The sequence below is a fragment of the Canis lupus genome, chromosome 29 (genome assembly GCF_003254725.2).
Source record: "Canis lupus dingo isolate Sandy chromosome 29, ASM325472v2, whole genome shotgun sequence".
In the NCBI taxonomy this organism is placed as follows: domain Eukaryota; kingdom Metazoa; phylum Chordata; class Mammalia; order Carnivora; family Canidae; genus Canis; species Canis lupus.
The window spans coordinates 34,090,373-34,113,606 of record NC_064271.1 but is presented as its reverse complement, the minus strand read 5'-3'; the positions used below and the strand labels follow the sequence as shown (position 1 = coordinate 34,113,606).

General features: G+C 38.2%; 2 long non-coding RNA genes across 11 annotated transcripts in view; both read right to left on the bottom strand.

The window, feature by feature from the left end:
• LOC112650669 (uncharacterized) overlaps positions 1-2,712 on the bottom strand; it is a 79,265-nt gene extending 76,553 nt beyond the window's left edge. For 3 of the 10 annotated variants that reach the window (XR_007407055.1, XR_007407056.1, XR_007407053.1), the window contains exon 1: positions 588-2,710. This is a non-coding gene — a long non-coding RNA (uncharacterized LOC112650669). Of the gene's footprint in view, positions 1-587 lie in introns of all 10 variants that reach the window. The other 7 variants (XR_007407050.1, XR_007407057.1, XR_007407054.1 and 4 more) reach the window with 5 other exon arrangements.
• Positions 2,713-6,905: 4,193 nt separating this feature from the next.
• LOC112650830 (uncharacterized) lies at positions 6,906-13,545 on the bottom strand. Its single transcript, XR_003130484.3, has 4 exons — positions 13,378-13,545; positions 12,638-12,795; positions 10,806-12,056; positions 6,906-9,966 (listed from the first exon to the last, which is right to left on the bottom strand). It is a non-coding gene; the product is annotated as an uncharacterized LOC112650830 (long non-coding RNA).
• Between the last annotated feature and the right edge of the window lie 9,689 nt (positions 13,546-23,234).

Genomic DNA, 23,234 nt, shown 5'->3' with positions numbered 1-23,234 from the left:
AAAGATACTTTTCACAACTCTATCTAGTTACCCATTTCTAAATACGAGTCAAAAACAGGTCTGTGAGAAACAATTGGCAATAGAAAGCAGGACACAGCATGGGGCTAGGATGTGACAATAATTCCTCACTTTCTGAGAATTCTAAGAACTGATACATGAGGCCAGGGTGAGTATTAGGACATTAATTCCAGAGCTAGGAGAAACCCTGGATAAATACTCAGTGATTCCTATTCTCTCTGAAATGTTTAATTTGACATACAAATGAAATATATTCATACAATAAGAAAACATTTAGGCATTCAATAATATTTCCCGGAAACATTTAGGAAATGAAAATGAAAAATGCAGAATTCATTACTTTATAATTACACATCCATAAGTCACTGTATGTTTACAAAGTACTTCCCAGTCACAGTCTTCACTTTAGAGCAAAAGAAACAGAATTGAATTAGCATCAGCCATAATGACTCTCAGCTGAACAGCACTTTACAACGTTGCCATATATTATTATTTCATTGTTGGGTGTTAAATACCATGTACTACACCACTCCAAAGCGTACCGAAAGCAGCACTCATTCCCTCCATACCTGGAGCATGATGAGCTCATTGGCCCATTTTGCTGCTTCATCAGTCCCTGCATCATTATCTAGAGAAACGTGGTAAAAGAGCAAGTCCAAGTGCAGCTATCATGGGCTACTGCTGAGGAGTCTAATTATGGAGTCACAAATAATTTACTATAACAAGGTTTTAGAATGTTTTAATTTTCCAGCTTTCATCAGAGAATTCCTACTAAACATTCCAAATTACAATTCTAGAACGCAAAATAAGATGGACAAATCAGCTCCAACAAGTTTCTGCTCACATCTTATTCAAGAAATTCTAATTCTCTTGAACTCCAGTGTGTCCAATTTACAGTAGGCTGTTTCCTGCTTTCTAAATATTTTAAGTTATCTCATGTTCTTAAGTAATATGAGGTTGTTTTAAACTAGTGTTGTGTGCCCTAGAAAATAGGATAAGGGGGCAGCCCCGGTGGCTCTAGCAGTTTAGCGCCGCCTTCAGCCTGGGGCATGATTCTGGAGACCCGGGATTGAATCCCACGTCGGGCTCCCTGCATGGAGCCTGCTTCTCCCTCTGCCTGTGTCTCTGCCTCTTTCTCTCTGTGTGTCTCTCATGAATGGATAAATAAAATCTTTAAAGAAAAAAATAGGATAAGGCAGAAAGGTTGTGAAGCAATAGGTTGTCAACAGGTAAAATTCATTATCATGATATACTGATCAGCTTGATATAAACATGAAGCCCAAGTGACACACTCTGTTTAATAACAACAACAACAATAAATTGCTGTTTGGATATGAGAAATGAGTTTTAATCACTGAGAGTTTTGGTTTTCTATTTCTAGGTACTTTTGCGTATTTCTTTAATTATCACAAGTGAGATATTGTTGCACAAACTACAGTTGGAAAAACTGAGGCTCAGAACATCAAAGAAAAACAGTACAGGATGCGGTAGCACGTAATAGCATAGTTTTTAGTCTCAATCCAATATGATTTTAGTATGAGAGTTTCTACCAACTTAAGCAATTTATTCAAACTTGACAAGCTTCATTTCCTCATCTATATATTGGGGATAACAACAATACCTACACCTCATACTTGTGAGAATTAAATGAATATGCATATAAGGTTCTTGGCATCGTGCTCGAACGTGGTAAGTATTCAATAAGCGTTAATGTATATGCTATTATCTATAATTTATCCAGGGATACTGGCCAAAAAGTGGCAGATCTGATTTGGTGCTAGTTCTGAGTCCAGGAACTTTGCTCTTAGCCATTACGGTCTACTGCTTTCCATTGTCTACAAAATAAGAACATTCTAAATGTACCACATGATTTTCTAGTTCTGAAATGTTGTGATATTGGGACACAAAGATGTTTGTAAATCCCTCATTTTAGTTGGTGCATCCAAGTGTGTATTGCCACTATCAGATCACAGAGATCACTAATTATACAATGAATTTAGTCTTTTCAAGGAAGTGTCATTCCTTACCTAGAATCAATTATCTAACCTTAAACATTTGTGCTAAGGTGAAGAACATATCTGTGTAGCTCAGTGTATTTATAATAACAGGTTTAAAATGTAAAAAAAGTCAGATTCCTTGTTTGAATTCTATAAATAGAGTACTCATCATCTCAATTACACACATGGCTCAAAATCTGGCTCTGCTCTCATGGACCTTTTTGTTTTTTAAATTTTAACTTTGAGCCACAAGGCATATACAATTAGGAGGTTAAATTTTCTTTGCTCTATTGGTGAAAGGAATTAGGTGAATCCCACCAGGAAGCTGAGTTTAAAAAGCCAAAAACAACCCAAATACTTCAGTTAAACTGATTTAAATGAAACAATCTTAATTCTGAGTTATCATTTTGCATTATCCCTTTCAAGAGTGCAATTTTATATAGAAGTACAGGACATCAATGGGAAGATTAAGTAAAGGCTCTGAGTATCTGTGACTGTATCCTTAATTATGGCTTCACATAGAGAAGTTGGTTCAGCTCACAGCATATTATTTGACAATGGCTAAGCTTTATTTCTGGAGACAGGAGCTCTGAAAACTCTGTATGCTTCAAAAAAATATGAGATTTCTTCCACTGGACTGAGTTCTTATTTATATATAATTGTGACATACTCTATTTTTTCACTCATGATTATTTCTCATATTCATTCACCCATAAGATGTTCATGGTCAAGGAAAGATCTTGAGAGTGTTTAGCAAGCAACACTCCTAGTGAGATAACTGTTTATTTATGTATAAATGTATTTAAGTTTGTCTTTAATATACTAAATGTTCCAATATGAAACTTAATAGATGCATATTAATCATTTACTGAAAAAAAAAAGAAAATCCATACTCTAAAGCTAAGCAAATATCTACCACATTTGAAAAATCTACTATTTAAGAAGATACACATGATTATCTGCTAATATAAATTGGTCTTGATCATAGAATATCTTAAAAAACTGGCTGCCATTTCATTTATTGATAACACCATCCGGAAATACTGTAATTTCTTCAAGTCTGTTCTCTTTCACAAATTTTTAGGCTTTATAACAGTTGTGGTTTTCCTTTGAGATTGCCATTTATTGGTCTTTGTTATCCTTTAGAAAATGAAAGAAAAGTAAATCTCTCCTTTGAAAATTGATATACAAAAATGGGAAAGAATATGGGAAAAGCTGTTTCCAGTTTCATTTATAGTATAATGCCTATGTGTGAAGAGAAACCAGTATCCAAGTATATGTGGAAAAGGAGTTTTTTAATAAAGAAATAACAAAGGCAGGACGCCTGGGTGGCTTAGCGTTTGAGCATCTGCCTTTGGCTCAGGACATGATCCCCACATTGGGCTCCCTGCAGGAAGCCTGTTTCTCTCCCTGCCTCTCTGTCTCTGTGTGTGTGTGTCTCTCATGAATAAATCAATCTTAAAAAAATAAATAAAAAAGGCACTGAGTTTGAGAGTCATCAAGTTTATCTTTCTCAAAATAGGACAAAAATTAAAATACTTCAAAATATAGTATGCAGCTTTCAGTCCTTGCCACCTTATTTCATAATGTCAAATAACCTGGGATGAAGAAGGACCAGAAATCCTTCAACCACAACCTGGCGCAGTGAGAGCACTTTATCTATATCCTTGTTATCAAAGATTTATGGGAATCACCTGCTCCCACTCTGGGCCATGCTAATAAGTAAACTGGGAAATCAGACTTTCTATTGCCTGCTGGATGTCTGGCCATCAGATAAAAATACATAAATGAAGGTCAGTGTGGCACAGCAGGAGGCACAGGTTGAGCATCATCCAGAAGATGACTATTTCTGAATTGCTGCTAAGGGAAACAACAGAAAAAGGGTTGATTGTGTGACTCAACCTAGTCTCCTATGGTTCCTGGCTACACTCTTCATTTGTGATGTGAGCTATGCTTCTGACTCTGAAAGATGAGTTTCCAAAGTACTGTGACCAGATTCCTAGTCTATGACATGATTTTCCCAAAATCAATGAGTGTGTTGGAATTTGCCCTCAGTAAGCCTAATAGATATACATTGTGGACTTGAGTGATTTTCTAACGCCATCTTATTTACAAGAAAAGAATTCCAGGGTCCTGAGGGCATAGTTTTGGAATAAAAAGGCCTAGTTTGTAATGTGTTTTATCCAGTTGACTGACTTTGAGATTGCAATGATATCATCGATCCTAATTTTAGCTACACCAACTGAAACCCTTGTATTCTTGTGAAGATAAACAAAATAATTTATACTTCAAGGAGAACCAAGGATAACATGTACTTTGAAAAGAAGACAAGTTGTATCTATTTATCCTCAGGATGAAACTACAAACTTAAAATAGTTCCCATATTACAGGGGTAACAATCTGTATGTTGCATATCCACAACCTGATGCTAACTGGCTGCTACCAGGATAGAAGTTGACAGGATAGTAGTGGAGGAATGCTTTGCTCAATTAAAAAGAAGAAGAAGAAGAAGAAGAAGAAGAAGAAGAAGAAGAAGAAGAAGAAGAAGAAGGAGGAGGAGGAGGAGGAGGAGGAGGAGGAGGAGGAGGAGGAGGAGGAGGAGGAGGAGGAGGAGGAGGAGAAAGAAGAGGAGGAGGAGGAGGAGGAGGAGGAGGAGGAGGAGGAGGAGGAGGAGGAGAAGGTGACCATGGCAAGCTCTTAAGACAAGTAGCCTCAAGATTACAGTGAATACATAATAGGAGCCGAATATCTCCACAGATTAAGTGTTCATTTTCATATCAGCTAGATCTGACATTCTAGTATATAAGACAACCTTGCAGAGAGCTGAGATTGTAAGAGACTCTTAGGGATACATAACAGTGTGCTTCCAGAGCAATGAAACTCTAATGTCTTCCTGTTGCCTTATTGACCGATTGGACCAGTGTACAGAAACCATATTAGGAACCCACAGATATTCCATAATGGTGGTCTTGTCCTATTTTTAAACTGTTTTCATTGCCAAAATGCCAAGATTATATGTGCTATGTAGTATTTGTATCCATTTGTATGTGGATTTAACAGTAGATTAAATACTCAATATTTAGTATTATGTTAACTGTCGTAGCTTGATGCCAATACATTTTTAGAAATCAGTGGCTACAAGAAATAATGATACCTGATGGCAAGTGATGCATAGCATTTTCTCATGTGCGTGTTGGCCATGTCTATGTCTTCCTCTGTGAGGTTTCTGTTCATGTCTTTGGCCCATTTCATGATTGGATTGTTTCTTTGGTGTTGAGTTTAATAAGTTCTTTATAGATCTTGGAAACTAGCCCTTTATCTGATACGTCATTTGCAAATATCTTCTCCCATTCTGTAGGTTGTCTTTTGGTTTTGTTGACTGTATCCTTTGCTGTGCAAAAGCTTCTTATCTTGATGAAGTCCCAATAGTTCATTTTTGCTTTTGTTTCTTTTGCCTTCGTGGATGTATCTTGCAAGAAGTTACTGTGGCCGAGTTAAAAAAGGGTGTTGCCTGTGTTCTCCTCTAGGATTTTGATGGACAAATACCCACCATTTGCTTCAATGTGGATGGAACTGGAGGGTATTATGCTGAGTGAAATAAGTCAATCGGAGAAGGACAAACATTATATGTTCTCATTCATTTGGGGAATATAAATAATAGTGAAAGGGAATAGAAGGGAAAGGAGAAGAAATGGGTAGGAAATATCAGAAAAGGAGACAGAACATAAAGACTCCTAACTCTGGGAAACAAACTAGGGGTGGTGGAGGGGAGGAGGACGGGGGGTGGGGGTGAATGGGTGACGGGCACTGAGGGGGGCACTTCATGGGATGAGCACTGGATGTTATTCTGTATGTTGGCAAATTGAACACCAATAAAAAAATAAACTTATTATTAAAAAAAAGAAATAATGATACCTAAACAACAAATTATTTTATAACAATGCAAGAAATACATTGTATAAAGACATCTCAAATTCTATATGTGAGGAGGAAAAAAATAGGTCTGCACAGTGAACAGATAAATTAACACATAGAATATAGTCGATATTCATGCATACATATATACATATGTATGCATAGATTTACATGCATATATATTTATATGTATATATATGTATAGTTAATTCTCATTATTTGTGATAGTTATATTCTACAAAGTCACCAAAAACATTGGGTTAGTGAATACTAAATCATCGCACCTAGAAGAAATGGAAAGTTAGGTTCTTGGGAGCTTCTGGTCACATTTTTGTCAATGATCAATATATAGCCTTGTTTTATGTGTGTTTCTGTTTAAACAAGGTTTGTTGCCTGAACAAACCTTATCTAACACACTATTTTCTCCATAAGGCACATCAAAGCCATCCTATACTCAGGAATACCAGGAAGCACTTTAACTTGAAACTTGAGGGCATCTTAAATAGCAAAATTGTCAACAAAAAGCACAAAAAAAAAAAAAAAAAAAAAACCATGGCTGTGAAAGAGTCATCTATTTATGGTTTAAGAGCTGAAGCAGGAAGGCAGAGTATCACTTTGTTTGACCTTAGCTGGTAATGCATGCCTCGGGCAACTCAAATTTTTCACTGTTCTGTGCATGTTCAGGAAAGACTGAAAATGCACCAGAAGTATTGGTGTTATGATTGGGCTACAAATAAATTTTCATGCATAAGAAAATTCAAAAATACAGAATTATGAATAATGAGGATCAACTATATATAGTATATATACATACACTGGATATTTCTTTTACCATTTTCTAGTTGCACAGAAGCTATTTCCTTATTTGTCGGCGTGTATGTGTATGTATCATTAATATTTCAGTATATCGCAATCCTGGTGGAATCTTAAGGATACATAAGAAAGTAGAGTGAGTATATAGTTCATGTTGTGCTCATACATTTTCTAGTCAATCCATGTTCCTAATGCTGTAATATATAAATGGCCCATTGTATGATTAACCTGTTGATACTCTTTGGTCATAAAGATCTCAACTCCAAAACTGTTACCAAATACTCCATGTTGACATGGGCATGTGATAAAGGCAGAGTTAGAGGGTTTTTGTGGTAAAGTCAATGATCATCCTTATGAACATAGGTGATCCACTTCTAACAAAAGAATACTGGGTGGCTCAGTCAGTTAAGGTCTGACCCTTGATCTCAGCCCAAGTCCTGTGTTGGGCTCCATGCTGGGCATGGAGTCTACGTAAAAGAAAAAAAAGGAAAAGAAAAAAAATGATACTATTCTGTGACTCATGAGATTAAACAAGAATGCATGTTCTCCATTTTCAGAGAATGTGCAAACTATAAAAGGGAAAAGTTCAGATTAATAAGAGTAATTAAATTTTCTAAATATCAGCATTAAGTTAAGCTTACTTTATTCATTCTCATTCAATAAATTTCAATTAACAATATTTGCAAAATCTAGTTAAGTGTGATCAGTTAGCAGCAGCTAGATTGCCCAAATAGGGCCCCAAAATATTACCATGGTTTTATTTGCACTGTGATAGAGTAAACAGAGATAACCAGTTATAAACAGAAGTAATACCAATTAGTGTATTTTAAATAAGAAATCATAGACGGAAGGTTTCTTGGGTTTTTGAACTCACATTCTATCTAATTGATGAGAGGTGGTGTGGTAAAATGAGAGGTATTTCTTGGTCACTGTCATCAAATTCTATTTAATTGGATTATGCTTTTTTAATAGAGTTGACTTTTAAGCAGAATCACAGAAGATCCAAAGAAGTAGTTCCTGTGATGCAAAAAGAGAACTTCTTAAGTATGCTGAGACAAGGTGAATCAATGAAAAAATGCAGGGAATTAGAGAAGGAGGCCATTATGGGGCTTCCCAGGGCCTGTGCCTGAATAGTGAGCGCGGCTGTGAATCGCTGGGTCTAAGGTTCAGTGGTCAATTTGAAGCAGGCCATGGAAATACAAAATCTCTCCAGGAATTTTCTCTCTGATAGTATACTCTTTGATTTTAGAAATCCCTGAAAATATATAGATTGAAAACCTCCCGCCAGATATCAGATTCATAGGAGGTACTGATATCCCAGGGTTGGAGAAAACCCCAAAAATACTTTCAGGAAGCTGTTACTTATAAGCACTAAAGTACCTGACTAGGTCTCCAAGACCTATAGTTCTGAAATTTGAAAGAATTGGTTTTCTTGAGGTTTCAGAAAACCTGCTATATGGGCCTAGGGAATATCTTTTAAAACCTTTCTGTGGATACTAAGATCAATGACCACAAGGGTAGATAGTAAAGTTAAGAAGAAAGAAAGAATTGAGCTATACCGATGATATAAACTCATGAGCTATTGTGGAGATATGTACACATTTGTCATATGTGAGTGCAGGAATAAGGGCCAATTTTAAAGTTCTAAGTTTTCAGATCTAACACTAATACAGAAGAAGAACACTACGAAGAATTTGGGGAAGACACTGTTTTTTTTTTTTTTTTTTTTTTTTTAATTTCCCTGGAAAATTCAACATCCTTTTATAATGAATTCGGCTGTACATTTATTTTGGGGATATTTTCGTGAGTCTTTTGGGATTTTGTATATCTGACCATAAGCAGAATATATTAATAATTGATTTTATATATCTACAGGAACAAAGGGAAGGCCTCAGTTAAGACAGCTTTAAAAAAATGTTTGATTTGGGTGCCTGGGTGGTTCATTTGGCTAAGAGTCCAATTGTTGGTTTCAGCTCAGGCCACGAACTCAGGGTTATCAGATCCAGCCTAGAGTCGAGCTCTGTGCTCAGCAGAGAGTCTGCTTGAAATTCTCTCCCTTTCCCTCTGCTCCTCCCCCTGCTCTTTCTCTCTTTCTTAAATAAATAAATCTTAAAAAATAAGTTTGATTTAGATCATTATATTCAAAGGTTTTTACATAATAGAGACTGTTTTTATTTGAATCTGTTATGTTTGTTCCTTAAACTTTGAGAGGTGGATCACTTTGGTAAGTAGGCAAGTGATCCAACCATTTAACTCCTTTTGCAGTTTTCAGTTATTATCCTCCAAGATGGCAGATAGAATAGGGTATAGAAGACATTGCCTCCAATTCTCCCATGTTGTGTAGAAAATATTTGTTCAGGACAGCATGAAATAAATGTACACTATAACCACATGCAAAATGATATTAAATTTTGCACATGACATTTGCAATATGGAAAACTAGGTGCCAATAAGATTTTTCCAAACAATACTTTAACATTTTTTTGACAACACTTAGAAGGGAAGTTTAAAGCAAAAAATTTACCCTGCCACTTTGTGCCACTGTAATGCATTCACTGTTTTATTGCTTCAATGTAATCTTTAAGACCTTCCTTGACCGAATTCACATATAATTTTAAATATTACCTTGTATTTCCATAATCTCACAACTTTCATATTTTAATGGCTGAAAAATATTATATTAAGTTGGTGGAGATTTATTTACATGATCAATCTTCTGTTGCCAGTTAATATGTTTTCCTCCTCCCTTGCCCTGTCCCTGGCATTACAAAAAAAAAAAAAAGAAGAAGAGAAACCTGTAATTTATACTTCTGTAAGCCTTTTTCTTTTTCTTTTGAATACTTTCCTTAGGACTAATTTCCTGGAATTAAGTTACGGGTCAGCAGTTTTAGTTTGGTTGTTTCTTGCCATGTCTGCGTAAGGAAAAATCACATACTTTTAGTGTTCAAGTGGATTTGTTCATATGTAGATAAATATTAACAATAGGTCCCAGTAGCTGTCATTTCTGAACACAGAGAATTAACTCTAATAAATTAGTGTATTTAGAAGAGTACTTCAGAAAAATTAAAGCAACTCCCATCACCCTCCATACCAAGTGCTACAGACAAGAGTATGCTTTGAAATCAGACAAACCTGGATTCAAATCCAGATGTTTCTACCTACTTGGTTATTTTCCTCTTCCTCATTAGGAAAATAAAGGATCACGTGTATCTCCTATTGGTCACTGTTAGAATAAAACAAAATAAAATAAGGAAGAGATTACTGAGGTCAGTGCCTGACAGAGCAGGGGCTCAGTAAATCTAAGACCTTTGTGCTCTTTCTAGAGATGATGAAAAGTCATCTGGCATCTATCCTCAATCCAAGATTAGTGGATTTCTGGGATTACAAAGTATTTGGCTGTCCCATTGTTTATGGATAGCAAGCACATTCAAATGGGAAGAATGGCACTGCTGCGATTATCTAAAGATTACCAATTCCTGATTTACTTTTGTAGCAGAAAGGAGACAATGTGTGCAGTTATGAACTAATGGGTGCAGGTGTGAGTTCGATCATATTGCTTCTTTATATCTCGCACTTATTTAGGCGTTTGTGTACTTGTGTATGTCTAAGACTCTATAAAAATATGTTCATTTTGGGATCCCTGGGTGGCGCAGCGGTTTGGCGCCTGCCTTTGGCCCAGGGCGCGATCCTGGAGACCCGGGATCGAATCCCACATCGGGCTCGCGGTGCATGGAGCCTGCTTCTCCCTCTGCCTATGTCTCTGCCTCTCTCTCTCTCTCTCTCTCTGTGACTATCATAAATAAATAAAAATTAAAAAAAAAAGTAAAAAAAAATATGTTCATTTTCTGGACAAAAGGACAAAATTAGTTTACTGGTCAAATTAAAGAAAAGGAGAGCTCCAAATATCTGCAGCCCCATGTTTGACAAAAGAAGCCAGAAATATTTGCCAGTTTGAATAACATGCTGTACTTAGGCTGGAGAGTACTGACTGGTGGATTATTTGAATGTAAAAAAACAAAAAACAAAAAACAAAAAAAACAAAAACAAAAAACACAGACTAACCCCTAGTTAAGGCCACAGTTTATACAGAACTTGTATGAGTTGCCTGCGAAGAGAACACACTCATTTCTGTGGCACCCGAAGGCGGAGAGGCAGGCCTGTGAAGAAAGAGAAAACTGGTAACACAAAAGAAATAAGACACCAACCAAACGCAAACATCTGTACTTAGTCATATATAGTTTTTGCTATCCTCAAAATAAATAGCATTGTTAGGAATGGGTCTCTTCTGGGAGGATCACTGGTGTCCCCTCAACAGACAATTTCCTGAAGGTTTCAAGGTTTCAAGGGAAGTCTGAGCTTTACAGTGTCTTGGGGGGTTGAAGAAACCATTTACTCAGGTATTGCATGACAATCATTTGGAAATGATTCTCATTAAATCAGCAGCGAGGTCTATGCACATTCTAAAGATGTCCAGCTGCAGTCTGCTGATAGGCACCAAGACAACTGTCAGAAACTCCAAGTGTTGCACTCCGCTTTACCGTGGCACTGCATTTGTACTGGTCTCATTTCTCCCTTGTTGCTTTTTGTACTTCTTGCCATATAATTTTATTGAGAATTCTTTTTAAAAAGAGAGAAAAATCCCAGAAACTTCCAGTAACATTGCTTCCGCGATTACAAAGAGGAAACCACGAAGCAAACAGAAGCAGCCCAAAATTCAGTCACATCAAGAGTCTCTGTTAGGAAATCCAAGGAATTGACCCAAGGCTTTGTTGAGCTGCCCGGCTTTCTTCATTGTGTGAGGCAAAGCTGGCAGTTAGATGCCTTGTTGTACATTTTGTTCATGCAGAGTATGCTTGATTTACACACCCCTGACTCTGCATTCAAACAACTGGGGAAATGCAAAGTTTCTCAGGTCATAAAGACAACAACTGAAAGGATGCAAAGAAACAAAAAATTAGATGGATATAACGCAAACATTTTATTTGTCGCCACAGATAATTTCTCATATTTTAAAATTGGTGGGGCAGCCTGCGTGGCTCAGCCGTTTAGCGCCGCCTTCAGCCCAGGGCCTGATCCTGGACACCTGGGACGGAGTCCCGCCTCGGGCTCCCTGCATGGAGCCTGCTTCTCCCTCTGCCTGTGTCTCTGCCTCTCTCGATCTGTCTTTCACGAATAAATAAATAAAATCTATTAAAAGGGCACCAGATTTTAGAGAATTACACAGTCATTTACTTGAGGCCATCCTTTAGTGTCCACTTTCCATGCCCTTCCACCAGCAATGTGACGAACGCAGAGAGAGCGAATCCGAGGAGCCTGGGGAAAAAAAAAAAAGTTGAACACAGTTCATACATCAGTTCTAGCTAAAAACAGAATCGTGCCCTGTAAGGAAAGAAAAGTATGTTCCAGTGAAAGTAATAAACGATTCAAATACTTAAATCACGTCCCCTTATTATGGAGAACGTGCCACTAGGTTCCGTCTGTACCTCATTTCTGAAGTCCAGTCAGTTCCACCATGGCTGGCTGAGGAGCACCTGCCCAGGCCACAGTGTGTAAACCCGGGACCTCATCCTCCCCAACCCACCCACTCAAACAGAGGCCTTTTCCCTGGGTCGCAACTTCCTAACCGCATCCTGAGAGAGCCTTAAATTACCCATCTTTTCCAACCCCTACCTTGGGTCTACCGACACAGAACCTGCCCCCTGAGAGCACCTTGGCGGTCGGCATTATTTCGGAGCGCTTAAACGCTTAAACGTTTGAAAGGACTCTTTAGTTTGCAAAATCGTTGACTGATGGTATCACGTTAATGAACCGTCCCAGAGCAGCTTTCCAAAAGAGGAAAACGCTTCCGGAGAATAGTTGATACGTCAGACAGAATCTATGTAAAATTTACTCACCTGGGGACGCCCGAGTGGCTCAGTGGTTTAGCTCCTGCCTTGGGTCCAGGGCGTGACCCTGGAGACCCCAGATCGAGTCCCACGTCGGGCTCCCTGCATGGAGCCTGCTTCTCCCTCTGCCTGTGTCTCTGCCCCTCTCTCTCTCATGCTCTGGGTCTCTCATGAATAAATAAATAATCTTTAAATTTTTTTTTTTTTTTTTTTTTTTTTACTCACGTTTAAGACTTTGAAAACATTAATCAGCCACATGAAAAACTGGGTTTTCATAGTTTCCACCTCAGGGCATCAGGGAAGTGGCCGCTATTCAATCATTTTCTCAAGAGGCGTCCCCCCCCTCTAGTGGAAACGGCAAGGACCACGCAAGGAAAACAGGTCTTAAGTCGGACCCAACGCCAATCGATTGGTAATGGCTTCTCAAAGTGCTGGGTAGAAAAGGATTCTGGGATGACGTAGCCAGGAGCAAAACGGTCTCCAAATTGATTAGTGATGTCTGTCGTGGGCTCCGGAAAAGGCCCCGGGGCGGGTTAATGTGCCGCAGACACACAGCCTGCTTGGCCTATGGAGATAAAAAGCCCCACATTCCGACCGTGGCGGTCCAATTTCAGAGTTCTAGACCTTGCGTGACTAAAGCTTTCAGTTTCAGGCTCCTCCTCAGTAAAGAAGGGAAGGATGTACTTGTAGCTGTCTTATTCTCAAAAGCAGAGGTGAACGAGTGTAAAAAAAAAAAAAAACTAACTTACATTTAATGCATCGTGTACTGAATTTTTGTGCTGAGACGGTTCTTTAAAGTACAGCCGAAAAGAAGCTTTTGGCGCCAACACGAAACAAAGGTATTTTTAATAACCAGGCTGCGAGGGTCTGCAGCGTCTCGGAGAAGAACATGGCGGCCCAACATGGCGGCCTTCTCTCCCCAGGCCTCCAGCAGCACCCGAGGAGGATGCTGGGAGAGCTGGGGGTGCGCAATGCGCATGTTCCTGAGCCCAGGCCTCGGGCGCCGCTGGAATCGCACGGAGTCTGCGCGGTGGCCGCCTGGCGCCAGTGGGCGGGGACTTCGCGGGAGAAGCAGCGGAGGGAAGAGCCGCAAGATGGATACGAGGGATGGAGGGGTCCTGTGGGCGGTAAGTAGCATCCCAGCCTCTAAAGGAAGTGTTCTCAGGGACGCTGAGTGGTTCAGTGTTGGAGTGTCTGCCTTGGGCGCAGGTTGTGATCCCAGCATCCCAGGATCGAGTCCGGCGTCCGGCTCCCTGCAGGGACCCTCGTTCTCCCTCTGCTTGGGTCTCTCATGAAAAAATAATTAAAAAAAAAAATAAATACATAAAAGAAGGAAGTGTTCTCGGACTGTGCCTCGTGCTTCCAGAGAACTTAGTGGTGGCCTGGGTTTACGGGATGAGCTTCCCTCTTGCAGAGCCCTGTGAGGATTTAACTCCCTCCTTTATTCGTGTGGTTACTTAAAACAAAGGCGCTTGCAACTTCCTGTAAAATCGTATTTCCCGAGTCATAGAACTGAACGTACAGAAAGCTGCCACCCAGTGAGCGAGGTATAGACACCCCCCCCCACCACCACCACCGCAAACGCTGTGGTTCCCATTCTTTTGGTTCAGAGATAGGTGCTGACCGATCTAGGGGAGGAATGACGCGTCTGCAATGTGCCTCGGAATAATGGAGAGAAAGAAGTGAAATATGGGTGGCCGCAAGCGAGGACTTGAGGCTGCATGGTAGTTCTTATGACGCGGCACTTCGGTGCCTGTTAGACAGTTTTCATAATAGGACTTTAAGGGACGCCTGGGGGGCCCAGGGCGTGACCCTGGAGACCCGGGATCGAGTCCTGCATCGGGCTCCCTGCATGGAGCCTGCTTGTCCCTCTGCCTGTGTCTCTGCCTCTCTCTCTGTGTCACTCATGAATAAATAAATAAAATCTTTAAAAATAAAATAAAATAAAACTTTAAAAAGTTTGGCACAGAATTATCTTAAAATACTTAGTACGCAAAATCTGAAAACTGCAACGAACGTCTGTTTTATTATAATATCCCTATTATTTCGGTTAGACCAAGAACTTGATTTAATCGCCTTTAGATTTATGAAGCATGAAAAACTTTGAAGATCCCTTGATTAAATGTAAATGTATCCCTTTTGTTATCTGTTACTTAGATGTAATGCCCTAAATGTACTGGTAAACATGTGCATTGAATATTACAAATTTTGGAAGAACAGATATTTTCCCTCAGATACCCAAATTGTTTTACATCACACTGAATAATAAGTTACGTTTTCATTTTTTTTTTTTTTTTTTTTTTTAAGAAACCGCTAAGTTTCGGGGCTTTCTGAAGGAAGACGTTTTTATAGAGAAAATGGGAAGCAACGCAAAGAAATCATCCCATTGGCTATACCTTAAGTGTTTGCTTTATTTGGAAAAGCCTAGCTGGCTGTTTGTGATTGTTTTTAAGTGTTTTTTTTTTTTTTTCCCCAGATTCAGTGAATTCAGTGAATTGACCCTGGCTGAGGTTTTGGTTTGCTTTACATAAGCTACAAAGGCATTAGAGCCACCTCAGCCTAATGGCCTTCTTCTTTAATTACTCTACCATCCCTAATTTTGTTTCTAAAAATGAGAGCTATGTATTTGTGTTAGGCAAGAGGATATCTTTACTCCGTTTGCTGCCTCTGTATTCTGAGGACATCGTGCTAAAAATCTCTCTTAAGTATCTTGTAAAGTTGATTTGTTTATTCATTGTAGTGGCAGCAGCTGGTAGACTTGAGAAGCAAGAACGGTAATTAACAGTGACAGAGGAAGGAAAATTTAAACTGAAAATGACCACATTCCTTTATTTGTAGTAGAAAAATTAAGCCTTTCATACAATAGATTGTAGCTCTTAAGAGTTGGTGTAAGAGGGATCCCTGGGTGGCGCAGCGGTTTGGCGCCTGCCTTTGGCCCAGGGCACGATCCTGGAGACCCGGGATCGAATCCCACGTCGGGCTCCCGGTGCATGGAGCCTGCTTCTCCCTCTGCCTGTGTCTCTGTGCCTCTCTCTCTCTCTGTGACTATCATAAATAAATAAAAATTAAAAAAAAAAAAAAAAAAAGAGTTGGTGTAAGAAACCCAAGGAATATCAACTAGTAATGTAATTAAATGTGGACATTATCTATGCAAAGCTGGGATAACCAGCTGAAAAGTGAAAAATTGTCACTCAGCCAGTCGTTTTGTCTGTATGATAGGGGAAAAAAGGTGGGTCGAGGTTTTTTTTTTTTTTTTTTTTGGTATTATTCAATTGACTCATATTTTAAACATTGTATTGATTAGGTATTCTCTTCTATGGGGCACAGGATTAGAAAAACTGTACAATAGTTTCAAACGGGCAATCACATTAAAGTTCCCTAATGGTAGTTGTTGGTTGGTTGGTTGGTTAATTGATTTAACATCAGACACAGGTTATTTTAAATCTCAGGAGAAATATTTTTACAACTGAACAAGAAAGACTTCTTTAGGAAAGTATATCCTTATGAGTTAATCAATTTTTAAAGCAAGCACTTTCTTCTTTCCACATGGCGTAGAATTTTAAATACCGAAGGCAAATTAGAAGATGTAAACTGAACTCATACGTAAAATACAATTTCTTTTCAAGTGAATACATAAAAGGCAAAGGGAAAATTCTACACTTGATAGATATATAATCTCTTCGGTTATTTAGTACCTCCTTCAACTCCAGTGACTTTTCATTTGTTGCTGCCTTTACTTAACTACTTCATTAAGAAAAATACTTTTGTGTAGAACTCCAAATTTTCCCCAGACATACCGGCACTAGAAACCTGGAGACACCAAAAAAGAGCCACTTTAAAAGGGTTAAAGATTCAGAATGGAAAATTTTGTTTTATCTTACAATATCCTGTACATTTTGCATTCTGCATCACAAAAAGTCATATTTGTTTAAAAGAGGAAAAAAAAAGATTTTTTAATGATTTACTGGGAGACCGATAGATGGTAAGAATCCAGAAGAATTTCCTACCCGGTGGTAAGCAGTGTAAATTACGCTCACTTTCTCTGGATGTAGGATGCAGGGGTTCAAATTCCGCTCTTTTTCCTAGTGGTGTTCTTGGGCAAGTTCCCTTGCCTCTCTGTGTCTTAGTTTCATTATCTCAAAAATGGGAAGATTAGCACCTCTTAGATATTCAGAGTGAGAATTAAAAGCAAAAACGTATTTAAACTGCTTACACCACTGATTGAACACATGATAAACACTCTGGAAAATCAGCTATTATTTGTATTGGTCTTTCCATATAAGAAAATTTAAAATGTAAAGAGTTAACTGCCCATTGGGTGTAACATCCTCATGTGTCCCTTTTTTCTGTATGTTAAATCCTTTGAGGAGCAGCACCCTTTTAATAGAAGGCTGCCACCACCTTTCAAAAACCAGCCCTTCAGGGTATATTTATTGAGCATTTACCAAATATTCTGTTAGAAACCAGGAATACCTTGAGGGCTAAAGAGAGGGTAGAGTGCAATCCTTTTTAGCTATTACTGAAATTTTAATAACTACGATGATGTGTATTTTATATTAATTCATATTTTGCCAGGTGCCTGGGTGCCTCAGTCAGTAAGCCTCTGCCTTGGGCTCAGGTCATGATCCCGGGGTCCTGTGGTGGAGCATGCTTCTCCCTCTCCCTCTGCTCCTCCCTGCCCTGCTCATGCTCTCTCTCTCTCTCAAATAAATAAAATCTTTTAAGTAAATAAATAAAAATCCAGATTTTGCTAGTTTAAAATGGTGTATAATACTAACAAAATCTTGTTTTATGACCCGGATTTGCAAAAGAATAATGCAAATGCTTATTTGCATTTATTTCTATGAGATGTTTAGCCTTGGATTAGGCAAGTTCTGAATAATACAAAGTCTTCAAGAATACATGCTTTACATAAAATTTTTATTGCCTTACTTTTTTTCTTTTTCTAGGAAGTCTTGTTATTTCTTTTAATAATAGACTGAGGGGCGCCTGAGCGACTCAGTCAGTTAATTGTTTGCCTTCCACTCAGGTCATGATCTCAAGAGTCCTGGGAGGGAGCCCTGTGTTGGCCTCCCTGCTCTGTGGGGAGTCTGCTTCTCCCTCTCCCTGTCCCTCTGCCCCTTCTCCCCACTCATGCTTGCTCACTTGCTCTCTCTCTCTCTCTCAAATAAAATCTTAAAAAAATAAAAATAAAAATAATAGACTAAAAGGATATCTAGTCAGTGGTTACCCTCTTTTGTCCAAAGACTTAAAGAAAAATTTCGATTGAAGTATGACATATGCATAGAAACGTACACAAATCATAAGACTACATACAGTTTGATGAATCTTTGCAAATTTATCACACCATTTCAGTCAACATACACATCAGAATCAACATATTATCAGAAAATTAAGAAACTTTTCTTAGGCTCCCTGCTGGTGACTACCCCACCGTAAGGGTAACTTCTATTCTAACTTCAAAAACCATTGATTGATTAGTTTTGCTTGTTTGTCTACTATATATAAAAGAGACATTCAGTATATATTCTTTTGTGTCTAGCTCATTTCATGCAGTATTGTTTGCATTTTTTTCATCCACACAAATCTATATGGAACATCCCATTGAAGTTACAACTAAATATTGTATGTTTACATATGCTAGAGACTCTATACATCTTATGCATAATCATATTTAATAACAATTTGAAAAATAGGTGGTACTGTTACTTGAACTTTATTGTTATAGAGCCAATAGGCTTTAATGGTAAGCAGCCAATGCTGCTTTAGAGCCTTAGAGTGATACCTTATGTTCCCAGGTAAGTGGTAAAATTGAGAGTCTCAACTCAGATTTAACTTTAAAGCCCAAAGAATCCTCAAACATTGTTATAGCTCTCATATTAGAAATATTATTTCACCGAGACTTTGGTTCATGCTTGAGAGACATACTTGATTTGGGGGAAGAGCCAATTTTAAAATGTTAGCTTGCTAATAAACATTGTTGGCAATGTACAAAATAGTATTAACTGTAATAATTAATGGTATGGCATGATATTTTATAAATCTGTAAAAGGAGCTACCTTTTTTTCCCTGCAGTTAAATAACCTATGTATTAGTTACAACGTGATGAGTAATTACAGGCTTTTCAGATTCCAAAATCAGAAGTTACACAAAAAATAGTCAAATATTCAGGAAAGACTCATTCACTGCAGCTCTGTCCTCTTCTTTGTAAATAGTTGCTATAATTCATATTCTAAGCAAATTCTAGACAAAACTCAACATATAATGGTAAGGGATTTTTTTTCTGTCTTAAATACATAACAAACATTCAACTTCCCTTAAGCTAAAGGATCAAATATTTAGTAGCAAGAATTAAAATCAATATTTTAAAATAACAAAAAGAGGACCTTTTTTCAAAGAATGGCTCATATAACAAGCTTTTAGCAAGTATCTACTAACAAATTATTGGCAAACCAAGGAACACTATAATCTGAAACTTTTTTCAACTTTATTTTTCTCTTAGAAATTCCATTTCTAAAGGTCATGGATTCTCTAAGCATATATACTTGTTAATTAGAGGAAACAAAACGAAATGTTCCATTTTAAGAGTTTTTTTTTTTAAAAAAACAAGTGAACTTATGAAAAAGACATATTTTCCATGCAAATTAGATTCTCTTTTTCTTTCTTAGTAATAGAATTCCAGGGTAAGCATATGACTTCTAGCCAAAAACTTCATTCCCCAACATTTCTTGTTGTAGGTAGTTCTGGCTTTGTTACTAAATTTCGGCCAATGATGTCTGTGAGAGAAAATAGTATGATACACTTTTCAGTTTTGTTAAGGAACATATCTTTCTTTTTTTCTTCTTTGTTCATGATCTTTTCTGAAATATGGATACAATATTGAGCTAGCTTATAGTACGTGGGAAAGGACCACTAGGGAAGGTGAAACAATCTAGAAAAATCCTGGGTCTCTAGGTGCTCTTGTGAAGTAGAACTGCTTTAGTAGCCCTGGACAGCTCATATCCAGATTGTTATTAAGAAAGAAAGCAAATTTTGTCTTATTGAAGTACTTTTGAGTCTCTGTTGTAAGCAGCTGAAATATATCTGAACTACCACAAAAATTTGGCACCTGGAAGTGATGTCTGACATAACACATCTTGAAAAATATAATGTTTATTGGCTAAATTGACAAGAGGTGGGCAGGGAAGACACAGATATTCCTAGCTGAAAACTTGGAATGTTGTTAAAAACTACTTGGTAAAATTTTGTTTCTAATATCTTGGAAACTAGACCATATGCTGACTGGTACTATAACTCTAGGGAAATAATTGAAGAGTCCTGAATGCCAATATAAATTGGTATGTAATGGTGCTTTTAACAAATTCTGCGAAAGAAAAATGAACTCAGGCTATTGCTAATCAGCATACAAGGAGAAATTTAAATATACAGCAAGGACGAGGGGCTTTCTCTACCTGCACCCAGCAATCCAAGTTGGCTGAGTGGTAACTGAGAGTCTTGAAAATTAAAACAAAAAAGAAAAACTGCTTTTTTTTTTTTAAATTTTTATTTATTTATGATAGTCAGAGAGAGAGAGAGAGAGGCAGAGACATAGGCAGAGGGAGAAGCAGGCTCCATGCACCGGGAACCCAACGTGGGATTCGATCCCGCGTCTCCAGGATCGGGCCAAGGGCAGGCGCTAAACCGCTGCGCCACCCAGGGTTCCCCCCGAAAAACTGCTTTTGTACTTAAACCAAATTGTTTATATGAGGTGGCTGTGAAGCTAGCAAGAGATATGCCCCCAAGTATTTCTCAAGCACTTCCAGTTTAAGATTTTCAAGCTAGAGAAAGGTAGTTATCGTGATGGCAGAAATCATATTAAGGGGATTGTCTTTGTCACCTAAACCTGTTATCTAGATTGCTCTAAGGTGGTCTCTATTACGTTAAGAAAGAAGGATGAGCAGAGAGACTAGTCCATAAAAAAGATAAAGTCTTTAGACTTAAAAAATATAAATAAACAAGACTTTTAGTGTTGGTTACATGAATGTGGAATTTGTTGAAAGCAAATATACTAGAAATCTGTTAAGTTTCTGGTGGGTGGTATTGACAAAGAAACTTTAAACATCCATGCGAAAGATCATGTGACCTAAGTAATACCCACGCCCTCAGAAGAGCAGCAGCAAGAATAGGGCTGGAGAAGCTGTGCAGCCACCAAGAAGGGTCAGCTGTCCATTGCTCACTTTAAATGTGGTTTTTAGGGATAATGGGCAGAAAGAACCTTTCAGAGGAAAATTCAGGAATGAATGGAGGGCGGTGTTCCTCTGAGAGAACAGAACCAGGAATTTTGAGAAGGTACAAGCAAGGAACTCACTTCACTGTCAGGGCAGGGACATAATTGCAAATATCCAGTGTGATCTGACACTTATAAATGGACATGGGTCTGCTGTGTATTTCCCAGTCCCCCTTTTTCTGAATATAATTTTTAGTGACATTATCTTGTTTTGACTCCACAATTGTATATAAGTTGTATGTGTGTGTGCGTGTGTGTGTGTGTGTGTTGGGAGTGGGTTTGAATAACTTGTTTTCCGACTTACAGGTCACCAGTCCTCCCCACCCCCAGACAAGGCTATCTGGACCTCCTAGAGGTGGATGTATGTTATCAAGATTCTATAGTTTGAGCTAAATGCGTTAACTTACTGGATATATAGAATTGCATCATTTGGAAAAGAGCTACGTATGGTTTATGTGTACAAAGAAGTGCACATAGTGATTCAGGTGATCCAAAGGGCAGAGAGCAGAAAGATCACTAGTTTCCCAGTCTTGGATTACTCTTCCATAATATCATTTGATATAAAAATCAAACTTTCTTCAGTCATAGTTTATATTCCCCAGGCTCCCTTGCAATCATACCTGTTTTTTATTAAGTTTTACAAAGTTTTTACCAACTTTCACCAGGTTAAACAATGGTGTGTGAAGAGGTGGTGTGGGCCACTTTCCAGTTATACTCTTAAAAGACATGCCCTCCTTACCCCATTTCTTCATCCAGCTTCCTGAAACATGAAGTTGGTGATGAGTTACCTCGGTCCTGTTCACAGGGAGACTGCCCTGGGGTACTGATGCTACACTTGGTCTGAGTTGCTGGCTGTCATATAAACCCCAGACCACTAGCTTGTCTCCTAAGGGAAATAAACTACTATCTTAATTCATTTTAATTTTGTGTGTGCACCACAAAATACTGATTTGCCACAAAGGGTTTTAGGTGTGCCAAGATCATGATCTCCTCAGCCCTTAGAGTTGCCAGGCAGAGCCTGAAGCTGCTGGAGCCATTAGGCTAGTCACCATCTTCTCAAAAGATCTTAAAAACAAACAAGTAAAACCACAAAGTATAATTGACCTACAATGTTATATTAGTTTCAGGTGTATAACATTGATTCAATAATTCTAAATTTACTCAGTTCTCAGCAGGGTAAATGTAGTCACCATCTGTCATCTTATAACATGATTACAATATTATTGACTATATTCCCCATGATGTACTTTCTCATTTAATACTTTTCTCTGTTTGTCATTACATTGGAAACATGGGGAAATACTGCCCTAATCAATACAGAGTCCTTTTCTATTAGGTTATGGGTGGCCTGCTGCACTGAAATCTTAAGAATGTCCAGTATAACAAGAAATGCAACAGAAGTAACTAGTCTAAGGATGCCTGGCTGGCTCACTAGGAAGAACATGGGACTCTTGATATTGGGTTTGTAAGTTTGAGCCCCACGTTTGGCATAGAGATTACTTACAAATAAAATCTTAAAAAAGAAAAAGAAGATGAATAAACAAGCCACAGACTGGGAGGAAATGCTTGCAAACCTGACAAAAGTCTTATATCCAGAATTATATAAGAATCTCTGTAAGTCAACAATAAACAACGCAGTTCAAAAAAAAAAAAAAAAGTAACTAGTTTGTGCAACCGATGGCAAGAAGAATTTCCTTTTATGGTAATCCCATATGGCTCTCCTCCATAAGCCCTCAGCCTGAAAAGTGTAAAATCAGTTTGCAGCTCTGGCCTACATTCACCTAGTGTCCTCCTTTCTTCTGGGTCATTGAAAGGATCCAGCAGGGGTGTGCCTAAGTAGGAAACAAGAAGGCATCAGGGATCTGCACGCATGGACTCCACTGCATATACTTCATTGTGTTCTCAGCCCAACTTACTAGCCAAAGCAATAAATTCCCCATGTGAAAGTAATCCCAGCAAATCCAACTTGTCATTTTTGCCTATTCTCAACAGACATCAGCCTCGGTGGTCTGGCCTAGAATCCCTATTACTCTTTAGAATAATTTCATAGAGGCTTAATGTAAAATATAAACCCAGAGGGTAAAGTAGATCATACCATTAACATTAACAAGAGTTCTAGATAAGTAATCCATTGGAAAAATATTTAATATACGTCTTTGGCCACAAGCATGAGAAAACTTCTAGTTGCCTTTTAAATTTATACAGGATCAGAGATTCTTGGAGTCAGTCATAAACAAAGCTGATTTAATGACTCCTTGTTTGGAACATTAAACTATTCACAGATGTTAAGAAATAAAATAAAAAATGGTTGGCAGATAGGATGATGAGGCCCCACAGCCT